This window comes from Rutidosis leptorrhynchoides, chromosome 1 (assembly GCF_046630445.1).
Source record: "Rutidosis leptorrhynchoides isolate AG116_Rl617_1_P2 chromosome 1, CSIRO_AGI_Rlap_v1, whole genome shotgun sequence".
NCBI classification, from domain to species: Eukaryota; Viridiplantae; Streptophyta; class Magnoliopsida; order Asterales; family Asteraceae; genus Rutidosis; species Rutidosis leptorrhynchoides.
The window spans coordinates 397,478,986-397,488,165 of NC_092333.1; the positions used below are offsets into that span (position 1 = coordinate 397,478,986).

Below are 9,180 nucleotides of genomic sequence, written 5' to 3' on the forward strand. Positions count from 1 at the left end.
TAATAATAATAATAATAATAATAATAATATTAATAATAATATATGTATATCGCAAGAGAGATAGATGAATCAAAGAACCACGAAATGAGTTTGTTTTATAGACTGAAATCGGAACCAATTGCATGCGTGTCAAATAGACTTTTTCATACGTTCACATGTGGATAAAATTCCTTTGTCGACATAATTTTAATATATAATATATTTATATATATTTAATCTATATAATTAATTAAATATTATATTATATTTACGTGCGTAGTAAAAATGTAATTTTTACTCAAATGACTCGTACGTTGTCACTCGACTCATGTACCACTTTCGGTTTTTCGAGCGCACTTTCGTATGTTTAGAAAACTGGCCTTTTACGTTTAGTGACTCGTACCCTTATAAAAACAATAGATTTAAACAATGAAAATAATCCCACTCAAAGTGTAATTTTATTCATTTGAGTGTTTTGGTCATTTGCTTCTATAAATCAGTGACTCGTTGTTTATCAAAATATATTATTTTAAATCAGGGCGTTTTATGACTAAGTTAAAATATATATATATTTTTATTTAGAATTGTAAATTTGTACAATATATATATGTTTGAAATATTTATCTAATGATATAAAGATAAAGTTTAAATTTGTTCGGAAATTTCCGGGTTATCACATCCAACAAACAATCCAACCTACTAGATATATTAGGTATCAAACAACGTATATCTAAACTTGACCGCGCGTCGAATACAACAGCAGCAACGCGCGGTCGAATTTTTTTTCTAGTTATATATTTATATACATAAATATATATGTATGTATTAATATTATATAAATAATATGTATGTATATATAATATATGCACTCAAACAACGTATATCTAAACTCGACCGCGCGTCGAATACAACCGCAGCAATGTGCGGTCGAATTTTTTTCTAGTTATATATTTATATATATAAATATATATGTATGTATTAATATTATATAAATAATATGTATGTATATATAATATATGCACTCTAGTTTCAAGAAACTAGTACTCGTAGTAATTGACTAAACATTTTTAGCATAATTTTATACATTCGAAACTTATACCCTTAATTAGTATTTAGTACAGTAACAATTGATTTATTTCAAACACTTTTAGTCATTTTTTTCCTTCAAACAAATGATAATATAAAATAACGGATTGGAAGATTAGCAATATATAAACTGTGATGTCAAAGCTAAGGGGTATAAAATACTATTAAATTTTAGCAGGAAATACTATTAAATACGATACATTTTTACACAAGATATTTATTTATTTAGAGAATGGATATACTTAAACCTTGCTACAACACTTATAGGCAGTGTACCTAATCGTACAGTAGTGTAGTTTTTAGTAAGTCCGGTTCGTTCCACAGGGAATCTTTTTTTTAAACAAAGCTCAACGCTATATTGGTTTACTTTTATAAAAGTACAAATATATATATATATATATATATATATATATATATATATATATATATATATATATATATATATATATATATATATATATATATATATATATATATATATATATATAATATTATTATTATAAAGGGGGGTTTTTACCGTTTAATGACCGGTTTGTCGATTTTAAAACTTTAGTCGCAGTTAAAACCAAATGTAAAATATTAAAAATAAATACAAGACTTAAATTAAAGCGGCAAGTAAATAACGATAATGAAATTGCGAATAATAAAAATGCAATAAAATAAACTTGCGATAATTAAAAAGTACGATAATTAAAAGTGCAATTAAATACAATAACAATAAAAATGCAATAATTAGAAGTGCAATTAAATATAAAATAAAGGAAATTAAATATGAAATAAAAGAATTATGTTTATTTAAACTTCCGTAATCATGATGTTTGACGTGTTGATTTTAGTTTTATGTCCATGGGTTAATTGTCCTTTGTCCTGGATTATTTAATATGTCCATACGGATTTGTCCATAATAGTCCATCAGTCATAAATATAAAGAGCGAAAGCCTTCGTCAAATTATTCTTATTCCCGAAGTCAAATATTCCAACTAATTGGGGATTCGAATTGTAACAAGGTTTTAATACTTTGTTTAATGAATACACCAGGTTATCGACTGCGTGTAAACCAAGGTTTTACTACTTTGTTAACAATTACACCAATTACCCTTGAATGTAATTCACCCCTGTTTCAACAAGTTTATTAACTATTAATCCAGTTCCGTATCCGGTAAAATGAATAATTATTGGTATTTATAGATATCCCGCCCACCGTACCCAGTCAAGCGTATGTGGTTATATATAAATACGTCAAATTATAAGTTTGTATATTAAATTAACAAGGTATTGTTTAGTTAATATAAAACCCATTAATAGCCCATAGTCTAATTTCCACAAGTGTCGTTCTTTTGTCCAAACCCCAATTATGGTACAAAGCCCAATTACCCAATTTTAGTAATTAGCCCAACATCATGATTACTTCGGATTAAATAAGCATAATAATAACTTAGCTACGAGACATTAATATAAAAAGGTTGAACATAACTTACAATGATTAAAAATAGCGTAGCGTTACACGGACAGAATTTCGACTTACACCCTTATAACATTCGCTAACATACCCTTATTATTAGGATTAAAATTAAAATTAAAATATAAATATAAATATATACGATATAGATAGAGAGATGGTTGGATTTTTGGTGATTTTTGCGATCAGAATTCGTTTGCTTTTATAGGGATTTTCGACTTTTGGGGCTCCGCGACTCGCGGCATTTTTGCCTTCAAACTCCGCGAGTCGCGGAGTTTGAAATTACAGCTCAGTCCCTTTTGGAGTCTTTCTTGCCGACGGTTTATAATATATATATAATATATATATATATAATTAATATAATTAATTATATATTATATTATATTTATATACATAGTTAACTTGTAATTTTTAGTCCGTTGCGTTGAGCGTTGAGAGTTGACTCTGGTCCCGGTTCCGGATTTTCGAACGTCCTTGCGTACAATTTTATATTTTGTACTTTGCGTTTTGAATCTTGTACTCTTGTAATTTCGAGACGTTTCTTATCAATAATTGGAACCTCTTTGATTGTCTTTTGTACTTTTGAGCTTTTTGGTCGTTTGCGTCTTCAATTCGTCGAATCTGTCTTTTGTCTTCACCTTTTATTATTTAAACGAATATCACTTTTAAATAGAACAATTGCAACTAAAAGCTTGTCTTTCTTGAGGAATAATGCTATGAAATATATGTTCGTTTTTAGCATTATCAAACTGCTACAACGGTAATAAAAAAAAAGAGCCAGTCAACATACATAAAACACTAGTGAACAAACAAACAGACTAACCGAACGCAAACTAAATACCAACAAGGTGAACAAAATTAACAAATTTAGCAACCAATTGACCAAAGCTACTACAACAACCTATAATACCAGCAGACCAAAATCATTTCCAGTGAAACGCAGTGGATCGTCGGGAGAACGCCAAAGACGGCCAAATTCGTCATAAATTTGAACACCATCTGACGCACATTTTCAGGAGCCGCCTCAAAAAGGACTCATTCGTAAATAACCAGGCACACCGCTAAAGCAGAAACTAGATCTCAAACTGAGAAATCGTCGCTTGGTACAACCCATGATACGCATTCGGAAAAGAGGAGTCCAACAAACTAGACAAAACCACGACAACGAGCTCCATCCGACAACCAGGACCCCCATCAACCACCGCCATACCCACCAACAAATCTAACATCCACCATCTCCCTGACTAGAGATAACTAGTGATTACCACCAAATGGGTGGAAAGCCACCAAAATCCGACAACCAGTGCAAATTCCGACAAAGTTAAAATGCTGGAATAAGCTTCAAAACCAGCGAGAGAAAACCCTCGAACTTGGGACTAATCGACGACCACTACCAACTGGGTAGATAGTTGCCAAAAACCGTCGGTCGGGCGGAATCCAACATCACCCGTCGAAAATAAGAGGAAAAATGCGTTGGAGGAAGAATAAAACGGAAAAGGAAAGAAAAGAAAACGTGAAAAGGAAAGAAGTGTCCATGAGAAAACGCATAATGAAAGAAAGTGTTCACAAGAAAACGCGAATAAAAAAACTTAAGATTTTTTTTTCTGCAAAGAACAAGTTTTATTTTCATTGATGAATACCCAATGATTTAAGATGTGATTTCACGTTTATAACCCATGACATGTAGTTTTTCCGCGTTACGTTTAAAGTAGAAATTCAAGCTTTGATAAGTTCGATATTTTATATTGTTAAAATTAAGAGAAACAATGAGATTAATTAGAATTTATATATATCAATGCATATCGATATACAAAAGCATGTTACAACCACAAATACAATAAACTAGAAAGATTTTGGGCCGCGCGTTGCGGCAGTTGCATTTGTATATACGTTGCTTGGTACCTGTTTGTAGTATCAGAAGAAATTTATGTATAAAATGTCTACGTATGTTTATGCAACTAATATTACCAGAATAAGTCGGTAAAATAGCTATGAGTATAGACATAGCTTATGTTATCTAGTCTATAGTCTACTAGTAATTATATACACACATAATGTTGTACATTTTCAATTTCTAAAGGTAACGTTTTTGTTTTTTTTTGTTTTTTTTTTTTTTTGTCGATTCTTTCTATTCTTTAGTTCTATCAAAATCAAATACTGATACCATGATGCATTATAGTGTTTTCTTTAAATCTCCCAAAAAACAAATATACCTAATGTCTCGCGCGTTATGGTGGAATTTTTAACGTCTTCTAGTTTTTTTATATATATGTATATATATGTGTATATATATATATATATATATATATATATATATATATATATATATATATATATATATATATATATATATATATATATATATATATATATATATATATATATATTGTGATTTAATCAAGAGGGAAGCACTTTTTTGGGGGGAAGTAAATTTTTTTCATTTTTTTGATTTTTTTTTCAGGCATCAAGATCACATGAAAATATGAAGATTTAAAAAAGACACTTCGTGATGAATGCTATTATTTTGGCGAGAAAATGCTAGGAGAAATAAATGATAACATTCATTGCATTGAATGTTTTACTTCTGAGTTTGTTTTTTAGGGTTTAAAAATTAGGGTTTAAAGATTAGGGGTTAAAAATTAGGGTTTAGAAATTAGGGTTTTGGGTTTAGAAATTAGGGTTTAGATTGAATTTTTAACACGAACGGTTTAGAGTTTAGGGTTTCGGGCTTAGGGTTTAGGGTTTTGGTATTATGGACTAAACCCAAAATACTAAACCCTAAGCCCTAAATCATAAACCCTAAACTCTAAATCGGGCTAGATCTTGAAAAAAACTTCACATATGATGGAAAAAGAATGCTCGAAGAATAACATTTAGGAATAACATTACGCACGTTGATTGTAAAATTAATACGTAGTTATTTTCATATCGTAATCGAAAATTTTCCGAGTTTATGATGATATGTTCGCGTAATATCACAATTCACAGAGTATATCGGAAATCAATCCAATCCTTACAACATCTCCGTCTGAACTTCTATGCTAGACAAGGACTCTCCGGAGTCAACTGAAATTTTCAATCACAATATTTTTTTTTAACTCTTGTGAGTGTGACCGTGATTCACTTCATGTGGGAAAACCCCCCATTTACCATCGAATTAGCATAATATACTAAGATAATTGGTAAAAGATACGAGTTCCATTGTATGTTTTCTTAAATTATATTTAAAATTATAATCATCCAAAGTCTTAATCTCAACATGATATTTATTTTATTAAATTAAGATACTCTTTGTAATCTAATCCTTGTTTATTCTTCCTTTTCTAACTTAATCTGGTTTCATGTTTCAGTCTAAAGATGATTGATGTTTTATAGTTCATATTATTACTAGTTGATGTTTAAAGAAGTTTGGTGGCCAAAGTTGAAAAACGATAACTTATTATTATTTTTGAAGATAAAAGTTCATGTGGCTAATGTTTAAAGGAAAAGTCTCGAGGGGTGTTTTTTTTTTTTTTTTTGTTGTTGTCATTTTTGGAACTTAGGTCGGCTCATCTGGTGCTGGTGTATAAAGAGGTGTTTGATCTAGGGTTTGCATTATTCATTCCAACATACGATTCGTTCAGTTTTAGATCATTATTCATCTCTCAAGTGTCTTGTATTAATATCTATTGAATATCATCTAGATAATCATAATCTGTTGTATTGTTATACAGTTTCTGTGTTCTTAGAAGGATCGATTATTATTTAGTTGTGACTAACAACTAAAAGATTGTGCAAATCTTGTGTTCTTGGGTTGAAGATTAATGAGATTTGTGATTATTTCTATGTTTTCTACATGGTATCAAAGCTACGGTGATGTGTTTATTGATTGATTCATTGATTTCTTCAATCGACGATTCAGGATTTCATATTCATCTGTTTGGGTTTGATTGTGGATTGTGGGTGGTTTTTTGGTTCTTTAAAGTACGCTCCACTGGTTATTGTGCAAAGATCAAAGAAAACCTAAATTTTATAAATTAGGGTTAGGGCTTGATTCTTCTTTTCTTGACTGTTCCAGAGAAGAAACTTGTTCTTTCGCTGCTATCTTCTTTTCTTTCTTACATTCAACCAAGCAGGGCGTACTCTGTAATAATTATCTTACTCCTTCTTTGTCTGTGGATTATCTAGGTTTGTCTAACCGGTTTCTTGTAGAAGAGAGGACTCTGAGTAAGACTTGGAACAGAATCCTTGAGAGATTCTATTTATCTGGATCACTGCTCAGTTTTTCCTTTAGGTTTGCATATTTTTAGGCATCTGTGTGTTGTTTAGACATGCCTTGCATTTTTTATTTTGGTTTATATTGTTTTCTAACTTTGCAGGTTGTTTATTTTTGTCTATTGCTGAGATTTGTTTGTTTCTTGTTATTCTATTAGTTTCTTGTGTATTTTTTCGTGTTCTTGAAATATGGTTAATTCTGATGATAGTTTTGGGTGAAAAGGTACTCAAGTGAGTAACCTTGACTTTGGAGACCCTTTATATCTTCATGCTAGTGATACAAGTACTACTCCTTTAGTGTCTCTCAAGTTGAAGGGCATTGAAAATTATAGTATTTGGAGTAGATCTATGTTGTTGGCACTGCAGACCAAAAATAAAGTTGGTTTCATAGATGGTACTTGTATCAAAAGTGAAACTGATGATGTTCTTAGACTGCAGTGGGATATGTGTAATTCAATTGTGTTTTTTTGGATACTGAATTCAATTTCTGAGGAGCTATTTTCTGGTTAAGTGTTTTCTAACTCTGCAAAATCTGTTTGGGAAGAATTGAAAGAAACATATGATAAAATAGATGGCTCAATAACTCTTAATTTACATAAAAAAAATCAATACATTAACTCATAATGGATGTTCAGTATCTGATTACTATCAAGTTAAACTCTTTTTGGAAACAATATGATGCTTTGTTAAAATTGACTACTTGTGTTTGTAAGAAACTCGAGTTAAAGTATTTTACTGCACTCTCAACTTAACATAGCATAAATGCATATGGCAATTTCAACCCACACGAGTAATTACGTTTTAGGTTTTTTGACATGTAAATTTTAAAAAAGGACCAACTTAAAAGAAGATAATTTTATGGAGTTAAAGTAGCTCAAAGTAAAAGTAGCTCAAAGTGAAATGTTTTGGAGGTAAATATTATGGTATCACGTAACATCCATTCTGAACTTGATGTATCCTCATTATTTTTATACTTGTATATCTTCACTAATTTTCCGTTAACTAGAATTATTTTATCATTTAATATTTGTACATAATTGTCAGTAGAGTATGAATTGAATACAGTATAGTGTTTGTAATTTGATGAAGCCACCTTACTATCTAAGGGTCAATTTGGTTTGCATTGCGTATATACAATTTGATATGATTCGGGTTTTTTAGTTGTGTATCTCAGATTTTATGCTAATCGTATACATTTGAATCTGGTTATGTATTTTAGCCATTTATCACTCTGCTATAATATTTCTTGAAATTATATTTATTTGGATTATTTCATATACATAACTTTAACATTTTCTTTGCGTTGTGTAAAGTTATGATTATCAATAAATTTAATAAAGCTTTACAATAGAGGTCTCATAACATGAGTTGTTTATTGTAGTTTGGCTTACATTTCAAACTGTGGACAAATGTAAACACTATGTGATGGTGCATTTGTTTTGTTTTTGGTATTCTTGTATTTTTTGTTACCTACATTGGGTGTGCTTCCCTTTTTTTTGAAAGAAATATGATTATGATATTTTGTTTCAGTTAAGGTTTGATATGGGTATGTTTTATCTTTTGATAATCAAGGAAATAATAAGGCCATCGAATAAACGGATGAAGTATCAAGTAAGTTTCCTTCGGACCCTAACTTTTTAGCATAGAGATAATTTCGTTTTTCATAATTTACGATTTCGTTTGTTTTTTTATAATTTGGAACGATATCAAGTATTGTATCGAATATAAATCCATATTAAAGTGAAACTTCTGATTGAATCGTTATCTTTTGATTGAATCGAATACCACTTTGAATGAGAAATTTGGTTGATTATTTAGGACAAATCTATGGTTTATGTTAACCGAATTATGATTCTTTTGTGATTTGATGATATAGGATTGATAGAGAATGATTTGAAACGTCGTTGATGTTACTGGTGAAGAAATGATTTTTGAATTAATAGCATATGATCTTGACATGGATGAAAGATGTAAGGTACTCTATAAATATATTTTGAGAACATAACTATTGATCTAGTGACGCGTCTTTACAATTTAGACTTCTAGTTACAATAACAAATAGCACATACAATGTTTGTTGATGTTGATTACAAGTGTTACGATTTTGGATGCTACAATACAATGGATTTGGAACATAATGTAATGTCACTAACCCTAACTTTTCTGATTAAATATAAAACCCATAATTTACTGATCGCGTACGATTACAAAATCCCGACATGATAAGTATTTTTAATGTATGTGTATATCATGTATTTTAAAAAACCAATCGTTCAGTATATTTAGTTCACGAATTAAATATCCATACATATACTATATTTTTTTTATTTCAGTCTCGTTATTTTAAGCGTATCTTGCTCATACAAATTCTGATTTGAACTATTCAAAAACCCGAACGTTCG

The 9,180-nt window shown here is 29.9% G+C and overlaps 1 long non-coding RNA gene across 1 annotated transcript; it reads left to right on the forward strand.

The window, feature by feature from the left end:
- Window positions 1–6,113: 6,113 nt before the first annotated feature.
- On the forward strand, window positions 6,114–8,957 carry LOC139871412 (uncharacterized). Its single transcript, XR_011766652.1, has 3 exons — window positions 6,114–6,674; window positions 8,309–8,389; window positions 8,655–8,957. It is a non-coding gene; the product is annotated as an uncharacterized lncRNA (long non-coding RNA).
- Window positions 8,958–9,180: the final 223 nt, after the last annotated feature.